Source organism: Mytilus californianus, unplaced genomic scaffold (assembly GCF_021869535.1).
Source record: "Mytilus californianus isolate M0D057914Y unplaced genomic scaffold, xbMytCali1.0.p SCAF_13, whole genome shotgun sequence".
NCBI classification, from domain to species: domain Eukaryota; kingdom Metazoa; phylum Mollusca; class Bivalvia; order Mytilida; family Mytilidae; genus Mytilus; species Mytilus californianus.
The window spans coordinates 19759624-19781996 of NW_026262615.1; positions in this window are offsets into that span (position 1 = coordinate 19759624).

Here is a 22373-nt window from a genome sequence, read left to right on the forward strand (position 1 = left end):
TGAGATCTCAACCCTCCCCCTATACATCTAGCCAATGTAGAAAAAACAAACGTACAACAGTACGCACAGTAAATTCAGTTTAAGAGAAGTCCGAGTCCGATGTCAGAATAGGAAACAAAAGAAAATAAACAAAATGACAATAATACATAAATAACAACAGACTACTAGCAGTTACTGACATGGAGATTTATTTATCTATATATAATATTATACATATCTATTATAAGGTTAAATCCTAACTATCCTACTGCCTGTCGATACTTTTATTTAGCATTGCACAAGTCATGTCTTCTTTGACTGTCCATGGCGTTAAAACACTAAGTCCTTGGGATGTGTTTTAGTTGATTTTAGTCTCTGATGAATGATTTTTTTATTATTAATTGTTTTTGGTTTCATTATCGAGTACTCATCCTATATGTACATTTGATTTGCCACTGGACGAAAAACAGACATTCGTCTATCAATTCATTTCAACAAAACGGGATACATAATCTTCCGCAGGAGTTTTAATGACTTTAACTACAATGTACTGAACATGTACCTAAATAATGAAGTACCGATGTAGAACTTTCAATTTAATGTACAATTTTAATACCATTATCTTACGGCACTAGATTAGTACAACATGTACAATGATATATGGCGTTCTACTGAAATTACAGTAAAATCGGAGAATTGAATTTGTCAAAATAATTTTATATGAATTGTTCTGTACGATCAACGTACAAACTTACAGTACAATTCTAGCACTATTAATCTATTGTACTGAAATTATACAGTACTTTTGAAGTACTAACTAAATATGAGTAAGATACATTTCAGAACTTAAAAAAGGGCACTTAAAAGTATTTGGGTGCTGGGCTATTGATACCATCGGGTTTACGCAGACGTCATTAGAAATACTTAGCAAGGCCTTTTCGTTGCAGTTTAAGTGCAACATTATTACATTTGCATGACGATCCGTAACAGTTAAATTTCAAAAACTTGAAGTTAATTGTCCTTACGTAAATGAAACGATTTTGAATATTTCCCATTATAGTTTTAAATGGTTTTTTATTCAAAGCGAGATAATCAAAACTTGATGCGGGGACTGTTCAAAATTTAACTTATATTCAAGTACTTATCCTATCAATTAGAATACTTATTACTGACATTAGTTATTCTTGTCTGACTTGAGAGATGATAACGTTAAATTAAATTGTTTCTCGAATTGGTTAACCGATACAAAACTTTGGTGGATAGCTGTCTCATTGGTAACCGTACCACATCTTCTTATTTCATGACAAACGGTCAAAGTATCTGCTCACTAACGACACCTCAGTAGACATGTCCCTTTTAATTAATTCCAAAAACCTTTCAACAGTGGAGATGCTTATCTTGTGGTATCAATCTTATCTTTATAGGAATTTAGTCGGTATGTTGAAATGTAAGTGTCTAGTGTTTTTGTTCCTGTGTTGAAGGTTGCTGTCACATTAAATAAATGAACCAATACAAATATTTCATACTAAACCCCTTTGATTTGACAATATTCTATTTCTAGACATAATAAATTGTATTCTCCAATTAAGACTGAAGATTAGTAGGCAATTGTTTGATTTGAATAGATATTATTAGTTACATAGTGTGCTAATGACCAAATACGATATATATGGGTCAGTAAATTCCATATGGGGTGAGAACGAAGCTCGAATCCCAATATGGAATTTACTGACCCCATATATATCGTATTAGGTCACAAGCACACTGTGTAACGAATTTATCTTACCGACAATCTAATCTTAACATGTGGTATTTAGACTAGTGGTCTATCAAAGTGGTTAAATCTTCAATACTTATTATAAAGAACAAACTTCCATTTATCTATACAAAACCAAAAGCCAACAATAACAACTAGTTAGCTTTAAATGTGTTTTATGGATTTATTGTAATTATTCATCTTCAATCTCTTTGTCTATTGACACCTTTCAAATTTTTCCTCAACACCGTGTTGTTTTTATTAAGGGACGTCACACCACTATATATAGCTACTAACCGTGTATTGAAATAACCCCCGCCTACCAACCAAATAAGGAACCCTACTAACCCAACATGGAATATAAACGGTCTCCACGCGGTTGCTTTTAACCAATCATATTCCTAGAAATGTATAGGAGGTAAGATAATAATCTTTCCATAGTTTTGTTTAACAAACTTTGTCCAAGGTAATCTGATTATCTTTCTTACGCACCTTTGTCTACGTCAATTGTTTCGTTGAGTGTTATCGATTCATACAAAGCTGATTGTGTAATTCTATGGGCTATTGTTTGTCATCTATTATGTTTACACGTTTGCTTTTTAACTATCATATATTTATAGATAATCAGCATGAATGCATTTTAGTGTTGATCGTTTATTGTTATCTCTGAAAAAAACGAAAAATAAGGGGGAACGCCATTTTTATTCATTTGAATGTAAGCACACGTGCATGGCAGATTAATAAATAATTCCCCATGGTCCATTTACAAATATATCATTCTCTCCATGGTTTATTTACAAATACACCATTCGCCATGGTTGATTTACAGATATATCATTCGTAATGGTTTATTTACAAGCATATCATTCTCAATGGTTAGATTTACAAATATGACGTTCACCATGGTTTATTCATAAATATTTCATTCTCCATGGTTTATTTACAAATATATCATTCGTAATGGTTTATCTATAAATGTATCATTCGATTGTTTTATTTACAAATATTTCATTCGCCATGGTTTAGTTGCTATTTATATATTTGGAGCACCAGTAGTTTACGTATGTTATAATCTCATAAATCCATTAAGACGACTCAAATCAAGCTAAACACCCACAACTGATCTGCTGCGACAACAGGGGAAATGGCAAATCCATGCGCATCTTACTCCGTAAAAATGCCAGAATCGTAAATAGGACATATTTATAAGACAGACAAAATGAACACTAAGAATCATAATGCATTCCAATATTTATTCAGAAAAAGTCACATATATATAAATGATTCAAAATATGATACCAAATTTGTAGTCCCATGACATTTCACCAACTTATTCAAAATACACAAATGCTACAAGTTACCAATTTATATTCACATGACTTTCCACCTACTAATTCCAAAGATAGAAATGCTACAAGTTACCAATGTGTATACCCACAAAATGACATAAAATAATGTCAAAGTTATTGTTTATAACAGACGGCGTCATTACATATTCTGTTCTTGAATCCAGTGATTTTTCCACATGTAATAGAACATGCGGAGTATACCATGCGCCATGCCCACCATCAACTATTCAAATATAGAAAATACACTTTTATTTTATAAGTCACAATTTATACAAATCATCATCATTCATATTGACATATGTATTAATGAATAATGAAATATCTAGAATAGAGAATTGAAACGGAGAATGTGTCAAAGAGACAAAAACCCGATTAAAGAGCACTAAACAGTCCAAGGTCACCAAATTCCGAAACATACAAATGAACCTTTGTTTTTAAACACACAAGACTAACAAAGGCTATAGGTTCCTGAGATGGTACAGGCGCAAAGATGCGGCCGGATTACACATGTATTGTGAGATCTCAACCATCACCTTAACCTCTGGTCAATGTGAAATATACAAACACATCACAACGCACAGTAAAACTCAGTTTAAAAGAAGTCCCAGTCCCGATATTAGAATAAGTAGCAGAAGACACTAAGCAAAATAATAATGAAAAACATAAATTATCAAAGGACTACTAGCAGTTACTGACATGCCAGATTAAGACTTCAATTACACTAATTGAAAGACTATGTTTTCATCATATAAAAATTGACGAAATCAAACGTTAGACTTGTTCAACTAACGGAACGGTGTTAAATTTACACATACACTTTTACACATGGTAGTTAATACAAATACCTTGATATTCTCCTAGATTACATGTTTCCGTGTCACTACTTTCACCAATGCATCCCTGTATTCATTTTGATGGTGCGGGATTGTCGCAGGTTCTTTTTCGCATAAGATACCATTTCCACATGTCACAGAACATGACGTGTTATATCAAACGCTCCATCGACCATCAACTATTGAAACAAAGAGTATGCACTATTATGTTAAAAGTGGATATATGTATAAATTCAAATTATTTCAAATTCAAACATGCGCCATCAATGTTTCGAATAAACAAATATCTAGCCTGATAAAAACTATAGTATGATGAACATATAAGTTGTTAACGTATATGTCATTTGGTCTCTGGTGGAGAGTTGTCTCATTGGTAATAATACCAAATCTTCTAATTTTTATATATGGTTATTGTCGTACCAGTTTTGTATTTCATTTCATAAATGAACAAAGTATTGTATAAACACAACACTAATAACTTGGCCACTTCTTTTTTCTATGGAAATTTTACTTCAAAAATTTTGTTTATTCACTTAGTTTTTTTTTTTGGTATAGGAAAGTGTTTTTAATAATATTATTTCAAAACAAAATGCCACAAAAGACTTTACGATGCCTTTATTGATTCGTCAAGGGAAGTGGCATGAACATTTGAAACCTAGTAAGAAAAAAGGAGGGTTAATCAACTACATTAGATTAAGGCAAACGTATGTTAGGCCAAAATAATAATATTTATCGTTTTCCGACACTAAACAATACCAAGCTAGGTAGATAGGGCCATACTGTTGTTTTTTTTCTCACGAAAGTAGATTAATCTATTAGAAAATGATTTGCTCCATACAATGGCAATATAATATTTTTTGGTACCAATAATTTTTCTGTGACATTCGGGTTTGGGGAACAAACAAAATTATATTTCAGGTAACAAAAAAATAAGGAAATTGCATGAACTCAAAAAGGAGAGAGAGTGGGTGCGTCTACAGAGTAAGCGTCTCCTGCTATTCATGCATCACTCGCCATGCGAATCCACACTCAGTCAAAAAGTCACATCGGGAAGAGGACACATTCGGTAAAATTTCATATCACACGAATATACTGGTTTCGAAAGATCTAAGATAGCGGAACCATCTCACTAGTAAAGGGAGACAACGGCTTATTGTATCGGGCAACCAGTGCGTGATGATGACAGTAAAACTATGTAGTATCGATTTCAGTCGTTCTTCCATATAACTCTGGTAAATCCTTAAATTCTAAATTAAGAAGATATAATAAATGCTTCAATAACAATATTGTTAGTTACGTATGTTGCTAGTATGGACTTCAAGACCTCAATTTAGACAATCAAATAAATATAGGGACTGTTACAACTAATAAGAACTTGAAAATTAGGATTGCATAAACTCTATTGTTTTTTTGCGTATAGTTGCTTCAAAGGTTAAATTATGAAAAGTTACATTGCAGATACAGAACAAATGAACGAATTCTATCATTTAATAAAACAAATTATATTGAAATGCCTACCTGGAATAATGCAGTCTGACGTGCCATATATCTCTGATACCTGTGGCTGCATAAAAAAAAGTACATTTTCCAAAATAATACAGCTTTCTCTGACAGGAAACTCGTTCTATCAAATCTATCATGCAGCAACATATGAACTGATAATTACTTATAAACCTAAAATGTGAAATTTAACAGTAATCAATACTTCGGAACTGACATGATTGATAACAAACCTTTCTTAAATTGTCCGTTTATAAATTCTAAAATTACATTGTATTAAGAAATTAAGGTTTCAACTCCTTCAGCCAAAATTGACCTTAGATAGATTTGGCTATTATTTAATTTCTTTTCTGGTCATATAGCTCTTCAATTGTTGTTATACACCCTTGGCTTTCAAATATTCGGCTTTGAGTGTTCCTGATTAGGGTAAATCCAGAAAAGCGTTTCGGATGCATGAAATTTATAAAGAATTGTTTTCATTTTTTTAATGCAAAGTAATAATGCCTATGTCTTATATATTAATAAGAAGATGTGGTATGAGTGCCAATGAGACAACTATTCATCCAAGCCACAATGTGTAAAAAGTAAACAATTATAGGTCAAAGTATGGCCGTTAACACGCGGCATTGGCTCACACCGAACAACAAGATATAAAGGGCCCCAATAAGACTAGTGTAAAACAATTCAAACAGGCAAACCAACCGTCTTATCTATATAAAAACGAGAAACGAGAAACACTTATGAACCACATCAACAAACGACAACCACTAAACAACAGGGTCCTGACTTAGGACAGTTACATTTCCCTGTTGCTAATGTTCTCTGTAGAGTTACTTTAATATAGTTTTAATTTTGATTTTGTTATTCGTGTTTAGCTATTTACGGAGAAAACAATTTAGAATACAAAAAGGTATATAAAAAGTATACAAATGTTCAAACCTAAAACATAGTGACATATTATGCCTACAATGTAAATTTTTGAAAGAAAGAGATGTTAATCATATGACCAAAAGAAATTTCTCTTTAAAAGATAAATCTACCATAAACAAGACGTTTATCGCCAAAAGAAACTGCTATGCTATAAAATAACTACATTTTACAAAATAAAAATCGTGAAAAAGAAGCGAAAATCAAACTTATTGGTTTAGATAAATAAACAGAATATACACTAAGGGAAAAATTTATTTTATTAACAAAATCAAATCAAAGGAATGTTTTTTCTCACATTAGAATATCGAATAATCAAAACACGAAGCAGATAAATCAAGGTGAAAAACATAAATTACGTCTTACTTTACCTCTTCACCCAAAGTGGGAGGTAAGGCCTCTAAGTGATGAATCTCGGGAGAGAAATTGAAAAAAAAATAAGTAGAAGTCCCCTGACTAATTTATTATCTATTGTCCTGATAAAGGAGAGGAAAAAGATACCACAGGTTATTCAAAATCTTTTACTGATAAACTGACAATTTGTACAAAAAACATCTGCAAAAATATACTGTATATACATCTCTCTAAAACTAAAAAAAGAACATCAGCTCAAAGGAGGATACATTTTTATAAGTCTACCTGTAAGCGAAAACGATGCCAGGTACTTGATGCACAGTAAAACCGTGACAAAATGAAAGATGTTCATCTGAATGTAAAAAGTAAAGGCAAAATTTACCACAGATAAGACAGAATTTCTTAATTTAATAGGTATATGTTTCGAGAAAACATAAACTTGAAAATAATCTAGAAATTTATTATCATCCAATTACAGGAATAACTAATGAAATAAATGCTTGTTTCGTGCTTCTTCTATGATAACAAAGTGGCCTGAGTGTGAACATATTAAATTTAGGTAATAGTGGCTAACCGAGTTCATATCTAATAAATCGAATGACTCTTTCAAATAAAATTTCAAAATGAAACTAATAGTTTGACGACAAAACCTATTTCTCTTTATGTGATCAAATGTCTTCTAGAAAAGAAAAGGGTGTGTCATTTTTTATCATTTCCTAGCCATACAACAATAAAATGGGTACAATAAGAATACAGCTCGTATATTTGTTATCCCTGGTGTTCTTTACACACGATGCAAATTCGGTGTTTAGTCAATGCTGCCGAAATGCATTACGCAGCCACATGGTATAATACAACACAAGTAAACATGTAGAAGGTTAAACATTTCTCAACTCTCATGCTAGATATTTGTAACATTATTTGAGTTTAACGAAACCCATGACATTCACTGAAATCCCCATTGTAATAAAAGCACATGGGGAGTCTACAACGTACCTATACAGATACAGATACAGATACAGCAATTACCGTCATAAGTGATAATGGTTAGACAGATAGAAACATAATGTTCAATTCATGTCTGACCATAAATGTAAAGAAAGTTTAAAGTCATAATGCAAAACACCAAGCACGGAATTGTAAGAGTTTAACGCAACCCATCACATTCACTGAAATCCCCGTTTTAATAAAGCACATTGGGATTCTAGATAGTGCAGAAGACCAAGCACGGACTAAAAGTATAAAATCAGCTCGGTGTTAGACTATGTAGCAACGGATACTTTTTTTTTCATCGGATGCTATTGTATCAATTGCCGCGTCTACCGTCATTTCTACCGTGTCAATCAATAGAACAGAAAACATTCCCTTACCAAACGCAATCCTCTCTGCTACGTCGATATAATCAGAACGTTCGTGTAAACAAACAGTCAGTCCAATCTTCAAACTAACCAAATATCTTGATTTGCAGCAAATTCTGTATTTCAAAACTGTACTTTTCATATCAAGTAATACTTTTGAATCGTGAGATATGTTGCTAATGATTATCTCTGTAGCTATTGATTACCTGTGTAGCTTATGATTACCTGTGAATCGTGTGTCGTGTACACATGACATGTGACGCGGGTTATGGATAATTTGAAAAATCAGTTTCATTCATTCATACTATATGAGTCGATAAATACGTGGTAGCATGTCATTTTTTTTTTGTCAACAGCTTCCATTTGCATTTGATTATTTCCGTACGATCAGTCCAAATTTATGACACAAGAAGTTTATTGACAAAAATAAACAAACTAAGTATTCTGCTTATTCAGGTACTCTGGCGTCAACCAACTCTCTCTCTGAAAACTCATTAAAAACTCATGAAAAATTATATGAAATGTTTAATGTTATTTTAGTCAAACAACTCTTTACGTGTTTCGGTCCTTTGCTTTCAAATATTTGGCTTTTAGACTTCCTGGTGAAGGTAAATCAAGAAAAGCGCTTTATTGGTCATTATGGTCATTGAAATAGCCATAGTGTTTGCTTGTCTTATATATGTGTTGACACATCATGTACATTTTTTTTAGTTTTAAATGTAATAGTGCATATGTTTTGTATGCATCAACAACATAATCAATGCAAGTCTTGAATCTGACTTACCGAATTAGACTTGTCACCGGGTTTGTACTTGCACGAGCAACACGACGGGTGCCACATGTGGAGCAGAATCTGCTAACCCTTCCGGAGAATCTGAGATCACCCCCAGTTTTTGGTGGGGTTCGTGTTGCTCAGTCTTTAGTTTTCTAAGTTGTATTTTGTGTACTGTTGTTTGTCTGCTGGTCTTTGACTTTTTTATCCATGACGTTGTCAGTTTATTTTCGACTTATGAGTTTGAATGTCCCTTTGGTATCATTCTCCTCTCTTTTAATTGCATTTTGTTTAAAACTGATAAGAAAACAGGGAGAGGTACAAATATTGTATAATTTTTATTAATAGTAAGTCACAAAATCAGGATTGATAAAAAAAGAAATAAACTGTTTGAGTATTATTAAGAATCAGTCGAGCACAGTTCAGACTTTGGTCGAGTATGGTTCAGACAAAAGTAATTTGAAAGAAAATTACCATGGTTAAATAAAAATCTGAAAAAAATTATTAGAAGGGAAAACAAGTTTTTACTCGTCATACATAGATAAATACAAGCAGATAAAGATTAAATTACAAAAAAAAAAAAGATGAGAACTGCATACTGGGTGTACATTGAATTTTGACATCAATAAAAGAAAACAGAGAACAAGACCAGCAAATATTCAACAAAGAACCCAAACGACTTTTTCTTTTCATCATAAGCCAGACAAAATGAAAACACAAGGACTGCACATCTAGGCTATAAGAATACCCTTCATACAAACCCATTTGAAAAAGCAAACATCCTGAACCACCAAAAAAAATCTACTTTCACGTCAGGCGCCCCCGGTCTCGCTCTATTTGGAGCTAATGCGATATCCGTAGGTTTTGTTTGTTACTGTGATTTTTCTCTTATTAATCGATTTACGAGATTTGAACATCGGTAATCTACTTTCGCCTTATGTAACCGTTACTCAAGAATTTAAAATAGAGTATAAAAATGTCCCTCCTTGAAAATACTATATTCAAAACAATACAAAAATACATCAGGCTTTCCTCAGGTCACAGTTCCAGGGTAAAAACTTGTTATCATATGCATGACTTACCAGACTACCTAACACAGCCAAAATAAGAGGACTATTATCCAGACGATAGCACATTACTTATTAAAATGATTACATTAGGCTTCAAGACGAAATCGAATCATTATTAAAATGGGATTGACTGCCTCATGTCATTCTATCCTGACAAATGAATCAATATCTCAGAATTCAATTACGAAAATGCATATACACATTTACTTCAACACGCATGGTCACATTATGGAAGAAGTCAAATTCGCAAAATATCAAGCAACTTCACTCTATTCAGATCTAAAATGAATCATTACATATTAACAATAAACAGCAGCAAAAAAAGGAAGAAAAGGAAGCCTCCTGAATCCGTTAATGAGCCACTTCTTCTTCGTTACGGAAAACAATTTATCTTTAAGGAAGATTGCGTCTTCTTCTGTTGAGCTTCTGTCATTTAATTTGCCGTTAAAAGAAATACATTGAGGTCTATGATGTTCCCTTGTTAAAATTTCAGAAAAAGAATTGAACATAGATGTAATGAAAGGAGTGACGAATAGGGTATTAAAAGTAGAGGTGGGAATAGAATTGATCGGGATCTTCACGCCTCAGATGCTGGATACCATTAGGTATGCAGTATCAGTTTTCGTACAAACAAAGGTATTCAAAAGATGTTCTCACCAAGCAAAATAGATAAAGGTTAATGTGGTAAAGAAGTCCTTCGATGTAGTTTTAAAATTTTTTATAAAGTGACAAAATACAAAATATCTAGATGAAAATTAATTTAGAGAATGCAGAAGCATATAGTCCATTTTATATGGAAGGTAAACTTAAAACGCATTATGTATCGTCAATTGTAATTAGTGAAATAAAAGATACCAAAGGGATATTCAAACTCATAGGTTGAAAATAAACTGACATGGCAATAAAATAAAAATAAATGGGATACCAAATAATGTAACTTTTTAGCAAAATGTCTCCACAATACTATATCACTTCTATAAAGAATATATACTACTGCTCAGAGTCAGTAGAAGAAACCAAAATAGCTTAAACAATTCACTACAAACCAGTAAAAGTCTGAAATGGCCTATATTTGTACTCGACTGTACTGATTTTTACTCGACCAGTCTGAATTGGTCTGAAATTTACTTGATAATACTCGACTGTAGTCTGAACCATACTTAACAGTCTGAACTTGTACTCGACCTTTACTCAACCAGTACTTAACCGTTTTATTTTCGTCTGAAACATGCTCGACCTAGTCTGAACCATGCTCGACCTAGTCTGAACCATACTCGACCTAGTCTGAACCATACTCGACCTAGTCTGAACCATACTCGACTAAGTCTTAACCAACCTAGACCTGATTCTTGTATCTATCTATTGTATTTCATCAATTTAGGAACTGTTTTAACAGCTATTTCCCCTGGCCAGAAATTTGAACAACAATTTGAAATTTAAAATGTATTCAATATGGCATTGAAACCAAAATTTCACAATAAACATAATATAAATTCAACACCATATTTATCAACACTTACATATATATATATATCACCTTTAAAATTAAAATAAAACAAGCTGATCAAATAATCTCAAAACTAAATTGTGACTAATATTTTCAATGTTATTCAAATTTTTTTGAATGTTTCAGATATATTTTATGGTTACTGGACAATTTTCACCATTTACTTAAGCCTTGTATAGATTTATGTTGTCAGTTGAGTTTAGTTAATAATGCAGTGAACATTTTTTTTTATTAAAATATATTTAAAATAGTATATAAAGCAACTTAATAAATTTTAAAAATCACTCCTTTGTTTTGTAAAACCAAGAATTTAATATAATCATGATAGAACTTCCATAGCAATCCTTGATAACCATTTAAAAAAGGAAATGTGTTCCAAAGTTGCAGAAAAAAATTATTTCAATTAAATTTAAATAACTTTTGTCAAAATTAAAGACATGGCATACAAGAAGCACTTTAATAAGGTTTAATTACCTCAGTACATGTGTGTTTTACAGGTAAAAAGAAAGCCCTTTTTTTCTTAAACTCGTGTATTACTTATCTAGTGAATTCAAAAGGCCTTGCGATTTAAGTTTTACAGGATGTTGCAATTTTTAATGAATTCTAATTAGAAATTAATACTCTCTGACCAGGTGTGATCTTTTTAATGAGTTTGCCCCAAGCAGGAGATATTACTTTATACTTTACCACTAATCAGAAGAATTTTTTTTATCTATTTCTTTAATTTTTTTATCCCTTTTTGATATATATAATATATCCCAAATTATAAAAAAGAATAGATATATTTCTAATATAAGGTTAAACAATTTCAGTGATTTTTTGGCTGTTGTTACCTCATTAAAAAGATAATTATATAACTATTGGATATATGTAACCATGAAACCTATATAGTTTTTCTTTAGGAATTTAGGAAAATTAAGTTTAAAAAAAAAAAAAACACATGCCAAAACTCTAAAACTTTAAAATTAATATAATTAAATTATTATATAAGATAATTTAATTTAACTATCTCTATTTGATAAATCTGAGAATCATGTAAGGATGTAAAAATATGTTTTTATATATATCTTTATTTTATTGTGGCTGTTGTCATGTCAGAAAAAAAGAAATTAATTTTAACAGCTAAAATTAAAAAAAAAGTATAGGTTTTTGGGTCAAGTATGGTTCAGACTGGTCGAGTATTGTTCAGACCTTTGGTCGAGTATGGTTAAGACTGAAAAATTGGTCGAGTACAGGTCAAGAATGGGTTAAGACTGTTTCAGACTGGTCGAGTAATAGTTCAGACTATTTTCAATGGCAAAGACATGGGTCAAGTACAAATCAGTACGGTTGAGTATGGTTAAGACTAGGGTCGAGTAATGTCGAGTAAAATTCAGACCAATTCAGACTGGTCGAGTAAAAATCAGTACAGTCGAGTACAGATATAGGCCATTTCAGACTTTTACTGGTTTGTAGTGATTATAAATATATACGAGTAGGAGAAAATGTTATGAAGAGTTATATTCGCTTAATTTCTATCACCACCAGTCTTATCTGAGTACAGATGCTGTTTTTTTTTCTTTAGGAGATTCCGTATCCCAGAGTAATCTATACTTCCTACGCAAGATATTCTCAAAAAAGATCCCAAATGTGCAGGTTTACTCCAATCGACAAGCCATTGTACCGGCATTAAGATCACGTTTAACAATTCAGCCATTACAGATAATTTTTTAAGCTCAATTATGTTTGACTCCCTATTTTGATTGAAACTCTTAACAGCATGGATTTTTTTTATCTTCGTATTCGGAAGTCCAAAAGTTCGAATAACCATAAGTGGTCTCCAGAAACCAAGATGATTCACTTGATCAATCATATTTCCTTCAATGTTGATCGCAGTATTGACACAATCGATGATAATGATATTTTTCGTGGCATGGGATTCATTTCATGTTCAATAACTGGCTAAATAAAATCCCTAAAAGAAAATGCGTTACTAAAAAATTAATATCGGCTGGTCATATTAATGTGTGTTCCATTACAATTCCAATCAACTTGGAGATTTCCTTTACATCGATAAGATTTTTAAAAAGTCCAAGAACTTAGAAAAATCAAAACAACATGGAAACCAGATGAAGGTTTAAATCTTGAATGCCCGGATTGTCCGGTATAATGCAAATCGTTTGTACGGGAAACAAATCGGTTGCCAAATGTATCATGACAGACTTAATTTTAAATTCTAGTGACATGTGTCGATTTCTATTGACAGAAAGAACTGGTGACTGGGAACTACAATTGACGTCTATTCAAAAATGTCTACCTAACCTAGTTGCTGCTGGTCGTTATCTTTACAATAAATTGGCTCATAACTATCTCACCCAGATACAGAACCTGGAAACAAAACATCCAGATGTGTATGCTCATGTTTTGTGCGGACATCTTGTTTACAGTTTTTATCAGGCTTTAAGAGAAGTATTAAACCCAGAGGTGAGGGAGGGGGGTTAACAAATGAGTGGGGTATTGTAAAATCTAAAAGAACACAATGGTTATATATAAGCAATGCCATTGTGTGCAGAATATAACAGTATAATGCAGCAAGTAACGGGCAATTGATATAAATCAAGCGACAATTGCAAGTGAAGTCTACAAGATAAAAAAAAAGAAAGATCACAAAGACATGGTAACACTGCATGAATATTTAAAAGAAAGAAGTTCGTCTACAGAGGAAAATTACTGAAGAATATTGAAACTGGAATGGTTGCTAAGCTAACGATGAAAAAAGTAAAATAGCAAAAATACCGAACTCAAGGAAAATTCAATTTAAAGCATTTATTAAATGCCGAAATCAAAAGCTCAAACACATCAAACCAATGGCAAACAACTGTCATATTCCTGACTTGTTACAAGCATTTCCTTGTCGATTATACATGGATTTATAGCTAGCTAAACCTCTCACTTATAAGACAGTCGCAAAAAAAATCAAACACTGATAATGCAAAGGAAATTAGAGATAAAATATGAGTATTTATGACTGAACAACTTGTAGCTGCTTTTTCGTTTAAAAAGAAAACCTAGACCGTCCCACTGAATGCCAACAGACCTACCCAAACTAACATTACACAGACACGTCAAGTAAATTCCCCAGCTGATGTTCCAGACTAACAACCGCTGGAAAAGAAAAGTTGAACAATATGGTCGAATTTTTTGAATATGATATCTTGGAGTCGAACGGGTTTTCAAGGTAAGCAGCGAAGTCTATATGAAATAGAATCGACTTCTAACAGATGGAAGTTGATGCCGATCGCGATTTATCAATAGTGCAGACAGCACAGACTGTCACATATCACCTGCTAAAGAAGTTCTTGATTTATCTGTTTTGCTTTTTCATTATGCCACACAATATGTTCTACATTAAATAAACAAGTAACTACAAAGGCCCACAAAATATCGAATAAATCCAAAACAAAATTAGTAATCGGTGAAGAACTTTGTTACCAGCTCCCTTTTATCCATAAATTGGGTTGGGCTTCACGAAACAAAAACGTATTCCCGATTGAAATACCACAACAGCCTTGCCCAGACTTTCTGCTTAAATCAATTCACCGTAATTCAATTGTAAATCAAATTGTGATACCAACTTGCAGATAAAAAACGGACTAAGTTGTTCTGGTGGATGTGGCGACTGCAGGGGTATGACTTTTTCTAATTCAACGCCAATCACAGATGAAGATCTTATAGTGATGATGAATTAACATAATTGTGGGAGTATTGGTAAAATAAACGTCAAAGAACTATGGTTAAAATATACCATATAAATGATAACACAAGCTACCTGAAAACTTACTGAGTTTAATTTATTTTTGATAATTTCTAGAAATACAGAACATAAAATTAAAGAAATATATCACCTAAACATGAGATAAAATGTATAGTTTTCGATAAAACTTCAATCTTAAAAATCTTGAAAAACACTTTGTTTTTCCTTTCAAGTTTTGTACAATTTTCTTTTATAATAAATCACATATTTCACCCAAATGTATCTTTAAAGAGGTACTAAAACTCTCATAACAAGTAATTCTTATCTAAAAGTTCGAAATAATTGATAACAAATGCAAAAAAAACGATGCAATTTGGTCCACTAATTACAGAGATAATAGCGTGTAAAGGTCAACTATTTTTACCTTAGGAAAATCCAATCAACGCTACTTCCTGAAACAGCACTAAAACCAAATCTACTGGAAGTGACGCACTGTGGGTCACTTCTTCGTGTTTAATAATGAACTTTCTCCTGGTCGTTGGTTAAAAGCACTGCCAATCAATTTCGCTACTCCTTCAAGGCTCATTCTTTATAATGACCAGTTTGTCAAAAGGACCAAAAAATGTGTTTCAAAAGGGAAGTGTATTTATAATGTGATTCAATAGAAAAAGAGGGGATGGGGTTGGGGTAATTCAACATTGAGTTTTCAACTGAAAACAATGTTCCTGATCGTAGGAAAGAGACAAATTGACGGTCAATGTATTATATTCTAGCTATTAATTAAAAAAATTTATTGAGTCGAGAAAAAATATTTACATGTACGTAAAGTTGCATAACAGCTTGACAAGATATGACGGTAGGGGCAGTCTGTTCCATGTAATAAAAATATTGCAAGTTAAAAACCGGGTATTTACAATACCTTTTTAATAATGTTAATTATCAAACTAAAAGTTTATCACTTTATGAACAACAGGTGGCATTTCTGCATGGCCAAGTTGTTAATTACCTGAGTGGGGGGATAATAGCTACTGTTTGATCTTTATTACCTTACAGGATGTTTATTTATCAGTAGGTGTAAAAGTACGGACTGTTTTAATTACCAGGATCAAAATTTTTATCGGGAGGATTAATATTTATCTTGTTTGGTTTTTTATTTGACATTGCTTAAATTTCAAATGAAAAAAAAGGTTAATATTTTAAAACCTTAAAGGCAATTTATGGTATAATTTTTTTTATTCAAAACAAAAATGGTGTGATCATAACATTTAGGATTTAGGACACAAGTAATTTGGGAATGTAAACCCCTTTTTTTCTAAAGATTTTATTTCAGTGGTGTTTGCAAGGAATTGTATATTTAAATATACAATTCCTTGGTTTTTGTTGTAGTTTTAAATGCTCTTAGATATTCCAACTTATTTAATAATTTTATTGCTCTTATATTTCTACGATATAGGTTATATCTTATTTTCTAATAAAAACAATAATATATATATACATATAAAATAGGCCTGTGATTTAGGACACAGACATGGAATACAATTGTATAATATGTCTCTATGGTAAACTTACTGAAAGTTACAGGACAGGTAGGACTATGCTCATGATGCTGGGATCTGATATAACATTAGTTTATATAGTAATATTTTTACATAAGGTCCAAGGACTATGACAATCAAATATACTTATACTGATTTCCATTTTAAAATTTTGTATGATTTTTAAATCTCCGTATAGTTTAATTACAAGTCTATCCAGTATTTCATTTTTAAGGAAACCGATTGATCAATACATATTCAGGTTTTTGCTAAATCAGTCAAGCAGATTACTGTGACTGACAGTACTCAATTCTTCACATTATCTGGAGAATTAACTTATATAATATTGAAATGTTGCTGTAACTAAAGTCCTTCGGTAAGCAAGTAAGAAAATTTTTATTTTTTTTTGTAGTTCAGAAAAACCCACATAGTTTAATTTAACAACAAATCAACAAGTTACGTCCTCCGTCGTCTTTTGGAAGCACGTGTTAGGAGTGTCCTATTTTAAATTCCGTTTCTCCGCCATGGAACTTAACATGCACGGTTCAACTTCTGTTCTACCGTTACGCGGTCACCATCAATAAACTGATTAATAATTATTTTGCCACTTTAGGATGCACATGTAAATATTTTATAGAAAAAAAGGTCGATTTGTGCTTTTGGTTTTTCAATACTTTTCTAATTATAAACATTTGATTAAAGTACTTATGCGATTATCAAGCATCGATAAATGTATATCAATATTCTCAATGTAATAATTGTGACCGATATATATCAAAACTGTTATTCTAAAACCAGTTGTTGGCATGATACGGGTTATGTTCTTCTCATATATTTTATGATGGTATGATACTAAACCCCTAACGGTAGGGATTGTACTTGATTTTCATATGATGAAGACATAATCTTTCAATCAGTTTAATTGAGGTTTGGAGCTGGCAGTAACTGCTAGTAGTCCTTTGTTCATTTATGTATCATTGTCATTTTGCTTATAGTTTCTTTTGTTACCTATTCTGACATCGGACTCGGACTTCTTTTAAAATGAGTTTTACTGTGCGTATTGCTATGTGTTTCTTTTTTCTACATTGACTAGATGTATAGGGGGAGGGTTGAGATCTCACAAAACATGTTTAACCCCGCCGCATTTTTGCGTCTGTCCCAAGTCAGGAGCCTCTGGCCTTTGTTAGTCATGTATGGTTTTTTTTAATTTTAGTTCATTTATATGTTTTGGAGTTTAGTGTGACGTCCATTTTCACTGAACTAGCACACAATTTTATTTAGGGGCCAGCTGAGGACCACCTCCGGGTGCGGGATTTTCTCACTGCATTGAAGACCCATTGGTGGCCTTCGGCTGTTGTCTGCTCTTTGGTCGGGTTGTTGTCTCTTTGACATATTCCCCATTTCCATTCTCAATTTTATTTAACAAAGTGAGCCGTGATCTGTTTACATGATGATGGAAGTGTGTAACGACCTTGACTGGCTTTACAGCCCTCGCACGGTCGGCTCGGTGCCCGAAGGCGTTTGGTGAGCGTTTAAATATGTTCATGCGTGACGATGGAAAGTTGGAAAGGACGGCCGTCATTTTGGTTTTGTTAAGATCTTTTTGGTTTGTTGACTATTTTGTTGTTGTTTACTGCCTTCACAACGGCTGCTTTCAGGGGCAGGTTGGTCAGCTTGGCAGCCCACTAACCACGATGATGAAGTACTGGTCGATGAGTCTCTGACATGGTAATAACGATGACAGGAAGCTTTATCAGGACAAAAGTCGTAGGAGAGTGAAATGGCGGTTCATTATCCAACACCTACGATACAGACCCTCGGACGTCAGTCGGCATAATATGTCCCCCATAATGGTTGTTACGGACCATATGCTAACGCGGATATTTACGCGCGAAACTTAAGTTTATACAACGTACTGTACAGCGTTGGATTGGTTTCTGTCATCGAGAGTAGTGTGTCGTTGATCTATCTATCAGTAAACCAACATCGTAGATAGCGGGTAAAGTGGAGCTGACCCAGCACGTTCTTTCAGCTGTAAGGACTGAGACGTGACTGAATGTGATCGATTGAATGGGATGTCTGTTTACATACGATATAACACACGTATTTGAACAGGGTGACCCACTGTGCGTCACTTCTGTTGGGTAGAAGTAGAAGGTGTTAGTGGCGTGTTTTACTGAATCGTTCAGGTGTGCAAATTGCGAACAGACAGTATTTTGCAAATATCTCGATAACTACAAGTTAAAATTTTATCGTTTTTTTTGTGTTTTTCAACGATTATTTCGAACTTTAAAATTATTCAAACATGTTTTTTGCGTTTTAAAATCAATATCAAAAGCTGGATGAATAATATAAAATATTTCAATGTGAAAAAAAACTGTCTTAAGGACGTACTTATGTCAGGTTTAGGAATTGTCATCAGATGTTCGGACTTCTTGGTTTTTTCCTACGATACTTATACAGGGTAAAATATTTTGCCCCATAACACCCATTTTTCTTTTCATATAAGACTTCAGTAGCTCATAAAAGGTCATTTACCGAAATTAAAGCAGATTCTAGATATATTTTTTTTTTCGATTTGAGGCCCAAATAATAACAATGCAAATATAAAGTAAAGTACGAGTCAGCTTTTTCCCGCCATTTTTTTTTTAAATTAAATAGTTCAAAAAGGAGCTCCATAATCTATCAATATTTAGCCTATCTTTTTCCTTAACTAATGCTCTTCTGGCTTATAGTATCAATTTTGAATTCTAGATTTTCTAATTTCATCTCCTTAAGTACATCCTTAAGTCTCAATCCTAGAAAATTGACTTATTAGATTGCATATTTTGGTATCAATATTGATTCACTCATAGGGTCTTTGCATCGGAAATAAACACATTTATTCTAAAATCAGTTGTTCAGGGCATGCCACGGGTTATGTTCTTCTCATATATATATTTAATGATGGTATGATGCTAAACCCCTAACGGGAGGGATTGTACCTGATTTTCATATGAAGAAGACATAATCTTTCAATCAGTTTAATTGAGGTCTGGAGCTGGCATGTCAGACCGTTGGTTTTCCCGTTTGAATGGTTTTACACTGGTAATTTTGGGGGTCCTTTATAGCTTGCTGTTCGGTGTGAGCCAAGGCTCCGTGTTGAAGACCGTACTTTGACCTATAATGGTTTACTGTTATAAATGTTGATTTGGATGGAGAGTTGTCTCATTGGCACTCATACCACATCTTCTTATATCTATGTATCAATAAATATAACACAATTACAGTTTGTATATAGAGTCAATGTTGCACTCGACCCATTGGACCTGTAAGTCACCTAGTTCTAAAGAAATAAAAAAAATATCGTTTGATTGCATTAAATCTAAAATTGGGTTCAGACATCCGTGTAGGCTACTTTAACTGGATTCGACAATTGGGAACTGCGAAAACAATACGGTTGCAATGACAAATTTGATGGTACATGTATTGTATCTAGTCCATCATGTAGCTGGGTGAATAGGATGAACATTTTCAACTCTATTCCTCGACGTAGACGTAGTGGTGGTCATCTTCATTATACATCACCTTCTCTCCATGACGTCTCTATTAATGACCTGCTGCCATTTATACAAAAGCCGTTATGTATTCGTCACATTCGCACGCAGCTTTATTTATTACCCTTTCAAAACTTCATCCTCTGTACATCATATGTTTGTAAAACCACTGTTACAAACCCTCATTCAAACCAATGCAAACTTACAGCTATCGTTACGGATATTGCAGGTCATATAGTTTTCAAACCAATTTCGCATTGGAAAAGATGACAAGGAGAAAAAATCTTTTCTTAAACTTTCCTTTGCTAACAAAGGTCTCGATGCTATCAACTTTGGCAATACCCTTCATCATTAATCAGTTTACTCGAAAATGCCTCTCTATTTTAAAGATCAGTCTGTACCTATCATTTCTTATACCTATACCAAACCAATTGCAACTATTTTTTTTAATAAAAAAACACGTGTTGCAGGATCTCAAAATTGACGACTTCAAGTCTAAACTTCCTGATAGCACAGTTCATATGCTAGTTCCCCATTCATATATAACCCGGTTGGCCACTTTCTTACTGGTGACCTACACATTGTCAATAACACTTTATGCGAAATGTGTTATCCAAAGGCCCGAAATACCGTGAGTCTAAATCCATCAATTGGAAATACACAACTTCAAAGTACTGATGGATTCAGTCGAGGATTATGCCAGGCAACGGGTTAAACGTGAGAAAGAATTGACAATGAGGGTCGGTTGAAAACAAAACTTTGCGACAAGAGAGATGATTTCAGCTTCCCATTGTGAACTTTTCATTTCTTTGTAGCTACATTCAGCAGCACCTGCATACGGAATAGATATCTCCCAGTTGATACGATATTCCAGGGCTTTTATTTCCTATCATGAGTTCCTTAATAGAAGGTTGCTGCTCACAAGGAAGCTATTAAACCAAGAGTTCCAAGTGGTGAAGTTGAAATTATCTCTTCGTAAATCATTTACGGACGCCATCACGAGTGGTCACGAGTTGGTTGACCGTTATTGAATATCCGTTTCACAAATGACAGCGGATATGTTCCTAATGTCGTAACTACAATCCCGTTCCCTTTTCCCCGAAAATGACCTACCTAATTAGACTTATTACCGGGTTTGTACTAATATGAGCAACACGACGGGTGCCACATGTGGAGCAGGATCTGCTTATCCTTCCGGAGCACATAAGATCATCACCAGTTTTTGGTGGGGTTTGTGTTGCTCAGTCTTTAGTTTTCTTTGTTGTGTATTGTGTACTATTGTTTGTCTGTGTGTCATTTTCTTTTTTAAAAGCCATGGCGTTGTCAGTCTTTCGACTTATAAGTTTGAATGTCCCTTTGGTATCTTTCGTCTCTCTTTTAAAAGATACCCTGAGTATTTAAAGAATGTTCGAGCCGGTGTTTAAAGAATATTTACACGAAACGCTTTGGGGTCTATGAGGAAACAATGTAAGGGGGCATTAAAACAAATAAGACTAAGAAAAATGACTTCACTTTGGTCAGAAGAAACACGACGATGATACACACACAACTCCACAAAAACTCCACAAAGAAACCGGCGGCACAGAGTACATTTCGCCGACAAAAAATCAACTGATTTTGAAGAATCACGGTATATGTTTTCCATTTATAACGATAACGGTTAAACTATTGAGACTTCTGACGAATAAGTATAATTTAACGAATCACAATATAAATTTCATTGCATTGAAAGTTATAAATTATTGTTTACTTTTTCGAATTGATCTCGGATCATCTCGTTATACAGTGCTAAAACAATTAATGGTGAAAGAAGAGAAATATGGTAAATTAAAGAAAAAGGCTAATTAAAATGCATTCAACTGACAAGTTGTCACAGAAAACGTTAAGATGACCACTAAAGGAACCTGAGCGGAAAACAAATCTAAACAAAAACAAATAAAAATCATATTAAACGTAAAAGCCACGTAGAGCCACTGGGCTGACAAGTTTTTCAAACTGGTCCGAGTTGTCTTTCAAACTGGCCCGAGTTGTCTTTTAAAGTGGCCCGAGTTGTCTTTAAATTATTCCGAGTTGTCTTTAAATTAGTCCGAGTTGTCTTGGTCCGAGTTGTCTTTGGTCCGAGTTGTCTTTGGTCCGAGTTGTCCTAATTCCTTCCGTGTGTATT